This window comes from Cherax quadricarinatus, chromosome 2 (assembly GCF_038502225.1).
Source record: "Cherax quadricarinatus isolate ZL_2023a chromosome 2, ASM3850222v1, whole genome shotgun sequence".
NCBI lineage: Eukaryota > Metazoa > Arthropoda > Malacostraca > Decapoda > Parastacidae > Cherax > Cherax quadricarinatus.
The window spans coordinates 18803219-18817339 of NC_091293.1; the positions used below are offsets into that span (position 1 = coordinate 18803219).

The 14121-nt window shown below is 48.2% G+C and overlaps 1 protein-coding gene across 1 annotated transcript in view; it reads left to right on the plus strand.

Annotated features, from left to right (window-relative positions):
• LOC128688152 (organic cation transporter protein) overlaps positions 1-14121 on the plus strand; it is a 655980-nt gene that overhangs the window by 316485 nt on the left and 325374 nt on the right. The gene's annotated exons all lie outside the window — the stretch shown is intronic.

Consider the following 14121-nt stretch of genomic DNA (forward strand, 5'->3'; position numbering starts at 1 on the left):
AGAAATGGAGGAATGGTACTTTGGAATGGGGTAATATCTCATGGAGCAGGGAAGTGCCGCTGTTGTCTTACTTGACATATATCATGAAGCTGGTTCATGCGAAGATCGGCTCCAGTATTTTCGATTCATCTGGAAGGGTGTTCACCAGTGCTGAGGAAAGTTTGGAGGGCTTCTGTGCAGGGGTTTGAATGGGCTAAACTAAGCATATTGACCCCAACGAGGATATTTCTTTCAGTAACACGATCTCTGATGCTTGGAATATCAAGTTCTTTCCTCATATTTAAAATTTTGGCAGTCAGACACAAGAGCAAGTAGTGGCGCAGCATGATCAACAACAGCAGCACTACCAGCTGCACCAGTGGATTGGTGAACCGAACCATCAACATAAATAATTTGTGAAGTAGTGTTCTGTGTGACTAAGTTATCAATACAGCTTATGGCATCCTATTTGGCTCCAAGACGAAGCTTTGGTTGTAATTTAAGAAGAGTTTTGGGGGAAATTGAAGGAATGGTAGTTTGGAATAGGGTAATATCCTATGGAGCAGGGAAATTCCTCTGTTGCCTAACTTGACATAGATCATGTAGCTGGTTCATGCGGAGGTCGGTACCAGTTTTTTTTTATCCATTTGGAAGGATGTTCACCAGTGCTGAGGAAAGTTTGGAGGGCTTCTGTGCAGGGGTTTGAATGGGCTAATCTAAGCATATTAACCCCAATAAGGATATTTCTTTCAGTAATACGATCTCTAATGCTTGGAATATTAAGTTCTTTCCGCATATTTAAAATTTTGGCAGTACGAGGGCATCCTAGGATGATCCTCATTGCTTCGTTTTGCAGTTTTTTCAGCCCTCCAAGCTTCCAGTCAGACACAAGAGCAAGTAGTGGCGCAGCATAATCAACCAATGATCTAATATAAGCAAGATACATAATATTCACAATTTTAACATTAGCTCCATACCTGGGATGAAAACCTGCCACAACTCTAAGTGCTCTCAGCCTTTCTTTGTATTGGCGACAAAGTCTCGTTACAACAGGTTCAAGTAGTGGAACCTCAAAGCCTAGATACCTGTATCTGGTTACATATTCTAGAAGAGACCCATCATGCAACTGGATCTGACGAACTGTGCCTCTCTGTCGAGGAGGAAGCCTGTTGAGTATCTTTGTTTTATCAGTAGAGATTATCAAACCCAGGTCCTGACACGAGGCTAGTACATGATTAAGAATGTTTAGGGTGTTGGAGAATTCGGCGGTGTGAATCATTATATATATCATCAGCAAAACTAATAATATAATTATGGGGCTGACTAGGCATAGCATTAAGTAAGGAATTAATTAGATTATTGAACAGGGTGGGGCTGAGCACACCTCCCTGTGGGGTTTCTAATTCAAAGTCTTTAGTTACACTTCTATGTCCCTGGAACAATACAGACGACTTTCTGTTGGACAGGTAGCCTTTAATCAAGGGCAGAAGCCATCCTCCAACATTCATTCTGGCAAGTTCACTAATGATTACATATCGGTTGGCTACATCGAAAGCGGATATAAGGTCAAGGAAGGTAGTGTATGAGCTGTCAGTGTGCAGAGTGAGAAAGGTGGCTATGCAATGATGCACACTCCTTCCATGCATGAAGCCATGCAACCAGGGAGACAAAAATTGCTTAATTCTGTGCATAAGACGATTAAGAATCATCCTTTCGAATGTTTTACACAAGCAGCTAGTAAGGCATATTGGGCAAAATGAGTTTTGTTGATTAGGCTTTGGAATGGGAATAATGAGGCTGTTGGTCCATGATTTAGGGGGCTCCCCAGTGACATACCTCATGTTATATAATTCAAGTAAGTAATACCATCCTCCCCAGACGACGTGGAGCTGCCGTTTGTTAGTGCTGCATCAAGTTCAAAGTTAGTGAAAGGAATGTAACAGTCATCTTCCTTGCTGAGCATAAAACAAATCAGTCTCTCCCTTGCATCATATTTGTTCATTAATTTCGCCTGTGTGGTACTGGGATGAGGGTGCACGATCTGCTCAGTTCTGTTACCCTTAATTCTATTTATGTCCCTCCATGCCCGGCTAAGTGGGGTGTGAGCAGGACACCATTGACAAATTGTTCCCAGTCTGCCGCAGCTCTGTCATACGCTCTCTGGCAGCAGCAAGGGCAGTTTGGAAGAGGCTCAGCATTTCAAGGGTACGATGGTTTCTATAGGCTAGGCCTAGTCTGCGAACTGTACGTTTCAATGGTCGAAGTTTAGGAACATTGTAATAGGTATGGTTTTTATAAGACTTATGATTATTATGGAAGTCAGTTGGATTTAGAGTAGTAGGAGGTTTCAGAGGCGGCTCTAAGTAGTTCTGAATACTGCTCACAAGGTCATTGTTAAAAGTTTCGACAGAAGTACACACATAAGAATTATAGAAGTCAGTCACATGTGCAACAAAGTCATCATGTTGATCAGGGGAAACATTAAGACGTTTCCGTTTGAATATCTCACCAGGGAGGATAGTATTACCAATATCTAGAGAGGTTAGCCTTGAGAAATGATCTGATGATATATCTGTTACAATGGAAGACTCACAGCTGGCAAAAGTAATGTTGAAGCCAAGACACAGATCAAGGACGCCTCCATAGACATGTGTGGGTTCAAGATCACCTACAATTTGCACATTATCATGACTGTTTAAGAGTGACAACAGTTGGTTACCATTACGATTACCAAACTGAGAGTTTCCAATTCTTTTGTGTCTTGCATTATAATCGCCAATAATGAGAGTAGGTTCAGACTGAGCACAAGTTGGGAGCTCCAAGTAATTAAACTTATCAGCAGGAACATACAAGTTAAATATGTTGAGAGCAGAGTTCACAATATAAATCCTAACACCGTGATACTGTAGTCCCTCTGTTTTCTTATGTGCAAGAAGTTGATGGGGAAGTGATTTTTTTTAATATATAGAAGACAAGAATTAGTAGATTTGAGGTTATTTGCAACAAATGATGGCAATTTAGGGGGCTGGGAGTTTTCAGGGTCTTTGTACTCTTGTAGACACACAATATCAAATGGTTCATTAGTTACTTTATGGTGAAGGTCAGAAAATCTTTTTCTAAGTGACGCAATATTCCAACTTAAAATGGATAGTTTATACGAGTTTGGTTCCATTATAAAAGTCCAGGGATAGAATTCAATTTCTCAGCAAAATGAAAAAACTTACTAAATAACAAACATACATAATCAATATCAATATCATCAGTATTATCCTTATCCATGAGTCTCCTAAGTGCACTTCCATTAGTGAGACCTCTTGGGAGTCTTTGTATACAGAGGGCCTCTTCAAGGGGGGCTCCTTGGCGTGGTGAAGAGGCTCTTGGTCTGAGGAATTAGACCTATCGGTCTTCTTCCTCAGACCGAACCTAATTACCCCCCAATCTCCCCTCCCCTATCCCATCCTCCCCATCCTCCCCTTTTTCCTTTCCTCCTCCTCCTCCCCACTCCTCCCTTTTGCCCTTCCTCTTTTTGTCCTTTGGGATTTCTCCCACAGGCGCGCTAGTTCCTAGGTAGGAGAAAGGACACCGGGGTCCATCCCATTCCGTTGAGGTTTCTTGGCGGTGGCGTAGTTTGCCGTGGAATCTGGATTGCCTAGGGATGTCCCGATCCCTCTCCGGTATCCCGGAGTAGCTTTGGGTGTCTTTTGGGCGACGGGTGTAGCTCTGGAAGCCACCTTTCGGATTCCGGGGGTGGTGGCTGAAGGAGGTATGCTTTGTGGCGGATATCCGGCCGCCCTCTCTTTTGTCCACCGAGGTAGCTCGGCAGATGTGAGGTTGCTATCCCAGATTGCTGGTTTACTGGCATGAAGGGTAGGGTATGGCACGGGTTCCATGCTGCATCTGCGCTACTAGCGGTGTCGAGTCCTCTTGGGCGCGGAGGGAGATTTCTGGCCCTTTCATCCCTCCTAGGAACTATCCCTCCCCGGTCCCCCCTTTTTTTTTCTTTTTTTTATTTTTATTTTCTTTTCTTCTTTCTTTTTTTTTCTTAAAAACAAAAAGAAAGAAGTAACCTAACCATGGCAGCCCTAGTCCATGAACCTGGTACCCCCGGGCCCCTTCTTGATACCGCACCCCGTTCTGACCCCGCCTCGTCTTTGGACCACTCTTCAGACATTCCTCATGCCTCTGTACCTATTGCCGGTGCTGTTTCCTCACCCGCTTCAGGTACTGAGGCCTCGACTGACTCCTTCGATTTATCAGACCTTCGCTCTCCTCTGACTATGCTTCCGGCCTCTCCCTCTACGGTGCGGCAATTTTCAAATCGCCGACCCGTTCCACGTCGGACCAACTCTGGTCCCACGCCTAAACGTCAACGACAATTACCTGCTGATGATACTTCTCCACCTTCACCTTCTCGTTCTTCTCAGAAACGATCGACACGTCCTTCACTACCTTTCCACGCTCAGTTTCAGACTGAACAGTGGACTAAATTCTTCACTTTACGACCAACTTCCTCTACTGCCTATCTTTCTGACCATAGTATTGGCAAGGCACTCCTACGCCATGTTGGTAAAGATATTTCTTTTCATGCTCTTAAGAGCGGTACGCGCATCATTACCGTACAGAATGCTACCCAGGCTCGTGAGCTCTCTCGTCTTACCCATATAGATACTGTTCCTGTCACCCTTGAAAAACATCATTCCCTCAATTCTTGTAGTGGTACCGTTATTCTGCCCCATACCATAGTTCAACAAAATTTCCAGACATGTGGCACCGACATTCTAGAACAGCTGGAACTCCAAGATCTCCCAATCCTCAAGGTAGACACTTACGTTCTTCCTGCCCGTGGGCGGAGACGATACCCTAGCAATGTGGCTCGTTTAACTTTTGACAGCCGAGAACTCCCATCCTCCGTTTATATAGCAGGACATCGGTTACAAGTTCGAAAGGTGATCCCTACACCACAACAGTGTAGAAATTGCTGGCGATTTGGCCATCCAGCGAAATATTGCAGATCTATCGCCGAATGCCCAGTCTGTGGTGCCGATGACCATTCTAATACGTCTTGCAATCGATCTCCCTCTTGCCTTAACTGTCATGAGGCTCACCCTTCGTACTCTCGCCGTTGTCAGGTCTATTTAAACGAGCGGGAAATCCGTTACCTCAAAGAGACAGAAGGTCTCCCTTATGCCATGGCAGTTTCTCATCTCCGCCTCCAAGGGAGACTCCCACGTGTTTCTTATTCCCGTGTTTCAAAACGTCCCCCCACTTCTGGTATCCCATCTTCTACACCCACCTCTGTGGTTACCTCTCCCATAATCACTCCTGTATCTAATCCTTTTGCTGTCCTCGGCTCAGACGTCCCTACTTCAACGCCTCAGTCTAATCTCGCTTCTTCGAGTTCTCTCTTACAAGCCTCAGTATCGACGAGACCTCGTACGACACCTCTTCCCAATCGTCCCTCTACTTCTCAAAAGTCAAAAAAAGGTCCGGTAACACCTCCTACCCATCTTCCACCTCCTCATTTTACCCTCCCTGTCTCTGTCCCTAGTTCTTCCCCTCTCACTGGCTCAGTTACAAGTGCAGAGGTTCACCCTCCTCCTCGTAATGTACCTTCCTCCCCTGTTCCCTCCCAAGTTTCTTCCTCTTCTGCCACCTCCCAGGTTCCTGTCTCTTCTGTCCCCTGCCACGCTTCTCCAGTTCCCTCCACCCTTTCGCCCCCCCCTACCTTGGTACAGTCCAATACAGTTCCAATCTTTACTCATCCTCCCCCTACCATTCCCAATATTGTCTCCCATACGACATCTCTGAATTCCGAAACACTTGAAGCAATCTCTGAATATATTGCAGAGACCAAACCATCAATGGACACTGATCCACCTTCCGCTCTTCCTCTCTCCTCTGCTCCATCTGCGCAACTCCTTTCTTCACAGCGCACCGTTCCTTCGCTGCTTGAACATTTTCCACTGCCTCCGCATGTGGACTTTTCTAACCCTTCTAGTCCGTAGGAACCCTTACCTGCGGATTTCAAGTATCTTTATCATTGCCAATCATGGCCTTTTTACAGTGGAATATACGCGGCCTCAGGGGTAATCGGGGTGAGCTTCAGATGTTACTCTCCCAGTTTGCCCCTGTTGGTGTTTGCTTACAGGAACCAAAATTACACTCTGCTGTTATTTCTCACATCTCAGGCTATAATTTATTGTATTCTTCAGATCCTTTTCCTGATGGGACCTTTAATGAAAGTGCCCTTCTTCTCCGCACTGATATTCCGTACCATCAGCTATTTGTTCATACTTCGCTGCATTACACAGCAGCCCGTATCCACTTACATAGGTGGTATACGCTCTGTTCTTTATATCTCTCTCCTTCTCGGGCATTATCTATTCCGGATTTTGCCTTCCTTGTTTCGTCATTACCGCCACCGATTCTGTTACTTGGTGATTTTAATGCCCACCATTTCCTCTGGGGAGGGTCTCACTGTGATTCCCGTGGAATTCAGTTAGAGGCTTTTCTTGCCACCCACCCCCTCCATGTTTTAAATACAGGTACTCACACCCATTTTGATCCTCGGACTCATACTCTCTCTTGCATCGATCTCTCAGTTTGCTCTTCCTCCGCCGCATTAGACTTTACTTGGTCTGTTCTCCCGGACTTACATGACAGTGATCATTTCCCAATCATTCTTACTTCCCCTTCATATTCGCCACCTCTTCGCACCCCACGCTGGCAATTTAATCGGGCAAATTGGAACCTTTACTCACACCTGACTGTTTTTAAAGAGGTTCCTTCTTCGTCCTCCATCGATGAGCTTTTACACCTCTTCTCGTCCTCCGTTTTCACCGCAGCTTCTCATTCTATACCCCAAACTTCGGGCAGGCATTCTCAGAAATGCGTGCCTTGGTGGTCTCCTGCTTGTGCTCGTGCAGTACGTTTGAAACGCGCTGCATGGGGCAGGTACCGGTACAATAGAACCACAGAGCGACTCCTTGATTTTAAACAGAAGCGTGCGATCGCTCGCCGTGTCATCCGTGACGCTAAACGCACTTGCTGGCGAGATTATGTCTCCACCATCACCTCTGCTTCCTCTATGAGTGCAGTCTGGAAAAAAGTACGAAAACTGAGTGGTAAATATTCTCCTGACCCGGCTCCTGTTCTGCGGGTTGCCGGTGTTGATATAGCAAACCCACTAGATGTTGCCAATGAAATTGGCAATCATCTGGTCCGTATTTCTCAGGGACTCCATCTATGCCCCTCATTTCTTTCCTCAAAGTCTGCCAGAGAGTTAGCACCCTTGGACTTTTCTTCTCTCAGAGAAGAACAGTATAATGTGCCTTTTACACTTCAAGAACTGGAGGCAACACTCTCAGCTTGTCGATCATCGGCAGCTGGGCCCGACGACATTCATATTCGTATGCTACAACATTTACATCAGTCAGCCCTTGCAGTCCTATTACACCTTTACAATCTTATTTGGTCACAAGGAGTTCTTCCACAGCTGTGGAAATCCGCCATTGTTCTCCCTTTCCGCAAACCAGGCACTACGGGACATGAAACCTCCCACTATCGTCCCATTGCTCTTACCAGTGCAGTTTGCAAAGTAATGGAACGTCTAGTAAATAGACGTTTAGTGTGGTATTTAGAGACACACAACAGTCTCTCCACTCGTCAATATGGCTTTCGTAAGGGACGTTCTACCATAGACCCCTTACTGCGCTTGGATACGTATGTTCGTAATGCCTTTGCGAATAACCACTCAGTTATTGCCATATTTTTTGACCTTGAGAAGGCATATGACACAACTTGGAGGTATAATATTTTAGCCCAAGCCCACTCCTTAGGCCTTCGAGGCAATCTACCATCCTTCCTTAAGAACTTTTTAACTGACAGGCATTTCCGTGTTCGGGTTAATAATGTGCTCTCCCCGGACTTTGTCCAAGCTGAAGGTGTCCCCCAGGGATGTGTTCTGAGCACAACACTTTTTCTCCTTGCTATTAATGATTTGGCCTCTAGTCTTCCATCAAATATTTGGTCATCACTCTATGTTGATGACTTTGCTATTGCCTGTGCAGGCGCTGACTGTCACCTCCTTACAGTTTCTCTCCAGCATGCAGTCGACCGTGTTTCCAATTGGGCCACCACACATGGGTTTAAATTTTCCAGCACTAAAACCCACCAAATCACTTTCACTAGACGCTCTGTCATCTCTGATCATCCTTTGTACCTCTATGGCTCACGTATCCCTGAACGTGATACAGTCAAGTTTCTGGGCCTCCTCTTTGATCGTAGGTTATCCTGGAAACCTCACATTACCTCTCTGAAGGCAACTTGTCACAGCCGGCTGAACCTTCTTAAAACCCTTGCTCATCTTTCGTGGGGAGCTGATCGTCGAACCCTCCTTCACCTACATTCCACCCTTATTTTATCGAAACTTGATTATGGTGACCAGATCTATTCAGCGGCATCTCCTGCTACTCTCTCTAGCCTTAACCCCATTCATCACCAAGGATTACGTTTATGCCTTGGTGCTTTTCGCTCTTCCCCTGTCGAAAGCCTCTATGCAGAAGCGAACGTTCCATCCTTATCCGATCGCCGTGATGCCCATTGCCTGCGCTACTATGTACGCTCTCATGATCTCCGCAATCCTTCCATTTATAGAATGGTCACTGATATTAGTAGACATTCTTTATTTGTTCGCCGCCCCTGCTTACTCCGTCCCTTCTCTCTTCGCCTTCATTCGCTCTTGTCTTCTCTTCAACTACCACCTTTCTATGTACATGTAGCATCTCACTTTTCCCTACCCCCCTGGGAGGTCCCAGCTGTTCGAGTCTGTTCTTTCTCCCTCCCTTGCTCGAAAGCCCAACTGTCTACGGTCGCTTCCCGCTCTCTTTTTCTTGACCACTTTCACTCTCATTCTCATGCCATTGCTGTGTACACAGATGGCTCTAAGTCTTCTGACGGCGTAGGATTCGCAGCAGTGTTTCCGGACAGCGTCGTACAAGGGCATTTACTATCTTCAGCTAGTATTTTTACTGCTGAATTATATGCCATCCTTACAGCACTTATCCGTATTGCATCTATGCCTGTGTCATCATTTGTGGTTGTCTCAGACTCCCTTAGTGCTTTACAGGCTATACAAAAATTTGATACACCTCACCCCTTAGTCCTCCGTATCCAACTTTGGCTACGCCGCATCTTTACTAAGCATAAAGATATTGTTTTTTTTGTTGGGTCCCTGGTCATGTTGACGTACAGGGCAATGAACAGGCAGACACTGCTGCGCGGTCAGCAGTACATGACCTACCAGTTTCTTACAGAGGTATTCCATGTACGGACTATTTTGCTGTAATATCTTCCCACCTTCACACCCGTTGGCAACAACGTTGGTCTACTATGCTCGGCAACAAACTTCAGTCTATTAAACCGAGTATAGGTTACTGGCCGTCTTCTTATCACCAGTGTCGAGGTTGGGAGACTACTCTCTCCCGTCTTCGCATTGGCCATACTCGTCTTACTCATGGATATCTCATGGAGAGGCGTCTTGCTCCTCTCTGTGAGAATTGCCAAGCTCCATTATCAGTCAGCCACATTCTGTTGGACTGCCCACTTTATCAACGAGCACGCAGAATTTACCTCTGTCGTCGTCTTCGCCCCGCTGCTCTCTCTTTACCTTCCCTTCTCGCTGATGGACCCACCTTTCATCCGGACTCTCTTATTGACTTTTTGACAACGACTGACTTACTTCACAAATTCTGATACTTTCAGCCCTTTCTACTTGTATCTCTTGCTACCCTCTACCCCCGTACTATCCCCTGCCCCGCTGTTTTCTGTAACCTGCTGATCATCCCCCCTCCCTCCTGCCATCCAATTCCCTTGCTTCCTTCCCTACCCTGCAGCGCTGTATAGCCCTTGTGGCTTAGCGCTTCTTTTTGATTATAATAATAATAATGTATACAGAGGGCACGGCGCTCTTTGTCTGTGAATGTATGGAAGGTGACACTATCCCTCGCACTCACCTCTCCACTTTTATTACACTCATCACTATCATCACATGTACCACTTCCCTCATCATTATGAGTAAAATTATGGACACCAGTGATACATACACCATTATCGACAACCGGGTCATCTCCACACTCATCAGGTTGACTATCATGATGGTCTTCACTGCCCTTATCATCTTCACTGTGATTGTAAACACCACTATCAGATTCATCATTTTTGTAATTATTAACACCACTGCACTTATCAGTTTGCTCATCATCACCACACTCATTTTCATAATGGCTGACAAGCTGTGGGTTGCTTTACTCATTTGCAACCTCTGTAAGTTGTCTAAATAATAGAGGCCTACAGTGTCTTCAGGACTGTTTATTTAACAGCTGTGGCACCTCATAACTGACCCGAGACACTCAAGCACTTACGTGGAATGGTGAAATTCGCCTCTACACCATAAGTAGATAAAGGCGAATGGCTGAGTTCCAAATCAAGGAAGAGGGGAGGGGGCTGACAAGGGGAAATGGAGGCAGGCCTACGAAAGCCACTTCAGACTGAAATTATTTCGTGTTTCACTAGGTATATCACTTGTGCGGCCAGCAGTAACAGCCTGGTTGATCAGACCCTGATTCACCATGAGGCCTGGTCTCAGACCGAGCCGCGGGGGCGTTGACCCCTGAAACCTCTCTAGGTAACTCCAGTCACAACTCACACATAAGAGTTCTTCCAACACTGTAGCTGCGATCCAACACTGTAGCTGCGATCCAACACTGTAGCTGCGATCCAACACTGTAGCTGCGATCCAACACTGTAGCTGCGATCCAACACTGTAGCTGCGATCCAACACTGTAGCTGCGATCCAACACTGTAGCTGCGATCCAACACTGTAGCTGCGATCCAACACTGTAGCTGCGATCCAACACTGTAGCTGCGATCCAACACTGTAGCTGCGATCCAACACTGTAGCTGCGATCCAACACTGTAGCTGCGATCCAACACTGTAGCTGCGATCCAACGATATGACTTTTTATGATAAATTATCAGTCGGGTGAAATAGGTAGTCCTGAGTTAGTAGGTCCAGAACCCTCACACACACGTCCTCTCCCCTCAACCACACACGTCCTCTCCCCTCAACCACACACGTCCTCTCCCCTCAACCACACACGTCCTCTCCCCTCAACCACACACGTCCTCTCCCCTCAACCACACACGTCCTCTCCCCTCAACCACACACGTCCTCTCCCGTCAACCACACACGTCCTCTCCCCTCAACCACACGTCCTCTCCCCTCAACCACACACGTCCTCTCCCCTCAACCACACACGTCCTCTCCCCTCAACCACACACGTCCTCTCCCCTCAACCACACACGTCCTCTCCCCTCAACCACATGTCCTCTCCCCTCAACCACACACGTCCTCTCCCCTCAACCACACACGTCCTCTCCCCTCAACCACACACGTCCTCTCCCCTCAACCACACACGTCCTCTCCCCTCAACCACACACGTCCTCTCCCGTCAACCACACACGTCCTCTCCCCTCAACCACACACGTCCTCTCCCCTCAACCACACACGTCCTCTCCCCTCAACCACACACGTCCTCTCCCCTCAACCACACACGTCCTCTCCCCTCAACCACACACGTCCTCTCCCCTCAACCACACACGTCCTCTCCCCTCAACCACACACGTCCTCTCCCCTCAACCACACACGTCCTCTCCCCTCAACCACACACGTCCTCTCCCCTCAACCACACACGTCCTCTCCCCTCAACCACACACGTCCTCTCCCCTCAACCACACACGTCCTCTCCCCTCAACCACACACGTCCTCTCCCCTCAACCACACACGTCCTCTCCCCTCAACCACACACGTCCTCTCCCCTCAACCACACACGTCCTCTCCCCTCAACCACACACGTCCTCTCCCCTCAACCACACACGTCCTCTCCCCTCAACCACACACGTCCTCTCCCCTCAACCACACACGTCCTCTCCCCTCAACCACACACGTCCTCTCCCCTCAACCACACACGTCCTCTCCCCTCAACCACACACGTCCTCTCCCCTCAACCATACACGTCCTCTCCCCTCAACCATACACGTCCTCTCCCCTCAACCACACACGTCCTCTCCCCTCAACCACACACGTCCTCTCCCCTCAACCATACACGTCCTCTCCCCTCAACCATACACGTCCTCTCCCCTCAACCACACACGTCCTCTCCCCTCAACCACACACGTCCTCTCCCCTCAACCACACACGTCCTCTCCCCTCAACCACACACGTCCTCTCCCCTCAACCACACACGTCCTCTCCCCTCAACCACACACGTCCTCTCCCCTCAACCACACACGTCCTCTCCCCTCAACCACACACGTCCTCTCCCCTCAACCACACATGTCCTCTCCCCTCAACCACACATGTCCTCTCCCCTCAACCACACACGTCCTCTCCCCTCAACCACACACGTCCTCTCCCCTCAACCACACACGTCCTCTCCCCTCAACCACACACGTCCTCTCCCCTCAACCACACACGTCCTCTCCCCTCAACCACACACGTCCTCTCCCCTCAACCACACATGTCCTCTCCCCTCAACCACACATGTCCTCTCCCCTCAACCACACACGTCCTCTCCCCTCAACCACACACGTCCTCTCCCCTCAACCACACACGTCCTCTCCCCTCAACCACACACGTCCTCTCCCCTCAACCACACACGTCCTCTCCCCTCAACCACACATGTCCTCTCCCCTCAACCACACACGTCCTCTCCCCTCAACCACACACGTCCTCTCCCCTCAACCACACACGTCCTCTCCCCTCAACCACACACGTCCTCTCCCGTCAACCACACGTCCTCTCCCCTCAACCACACACGTCCTCTCCCCTCAACCACACATGTCCTCTCCCCTCAACCACACACGTCCTCTCCCGTCAACCACACGTCCTCTCCCCTCAACCACACACGTCCTCTCCCCTCAACCACACACGTCCTCTCCCGTCAACCACACGTCCTCTCCCCTCAACCACACACGTCCTCTCCCCTCAACCACACGTCCTCTCCCGTCAACCACACACGTCCTCTCCCGTCAACCACACACGTCCTCTCCCGTCAACCACACGTCCTCTCCCCTCAACCACACGTCCTCTCCCCTCAACCACACACGTCCTCTCCCGTCAACCACACGTCCTCTCCCCTCAACGACACATGTCCTCTCCCGTCAACCACACACGTCCTCTCCCGTCAACCACACGCCCTCTCCCCTCAACCACACACGTCCTCTCCCCTCAACCACACGTCCTCTCCCGTCAACCACACACGTCCTCTCCCGTCAACCACACACGTCCTCTCCCGTCAACCACACACGTCCTCTCCCCTCAACCACACACGTCCTCTCCCCTCAACCACACACGTCCTCTCCCGTCAACCACACACGTCCTCTCCCCTCAACCACACACGTCCTCTCCCCTCAACCACACACGTCCTCTCCCGTCAACCACACACGTCCTCTCCCCTCAACCACACACGTCCTCTCCCCTCAACCACACACGTCCTCTCCCCTCAACCACACACGTCCTCTCCCGTCAACCACACACGTCCTCTCCCCTCAACCACACACGTCCTCTCCCGTCAACCACACGTCCTCTCCCGTCAACCACACATCCCAGACATACCTTGCGGAACAGAGGTTTTGACTGTAGCCGCCACTGACTTTACTGTGTTTTCTGTCACTCTTTATGTTCTGTTAGGAAATTATAGATCCATCTACCACTTTTCCTGTTTTTCCTTTATCACTCATTTTGTATGATATTACACCATGATCGCATTTGTCGAAGGCTTTCACAAAGTTGTTTATACTGCATCTATCCTGTATTGTACCGTACTTTTACAGTACTGTGCAGTACAGTACAGTACTGTTGGAGTACAGTACAGTACTGTTGGAGTACTGTACTGTACTGTTCGGTACTACTAAAGTCACAAAAATTATTCAAGAAAATAATGGAGAGAGATATTTAATTTCTTACTTTTAAATTATTTTTTATTTATTGAGTTCCTCATGCAAGATTAATCTGAAAATTACAAAACATGGAAGAATAAAATATTAATTATTACAATACAGTGGAGTAACAAATGTTTATCG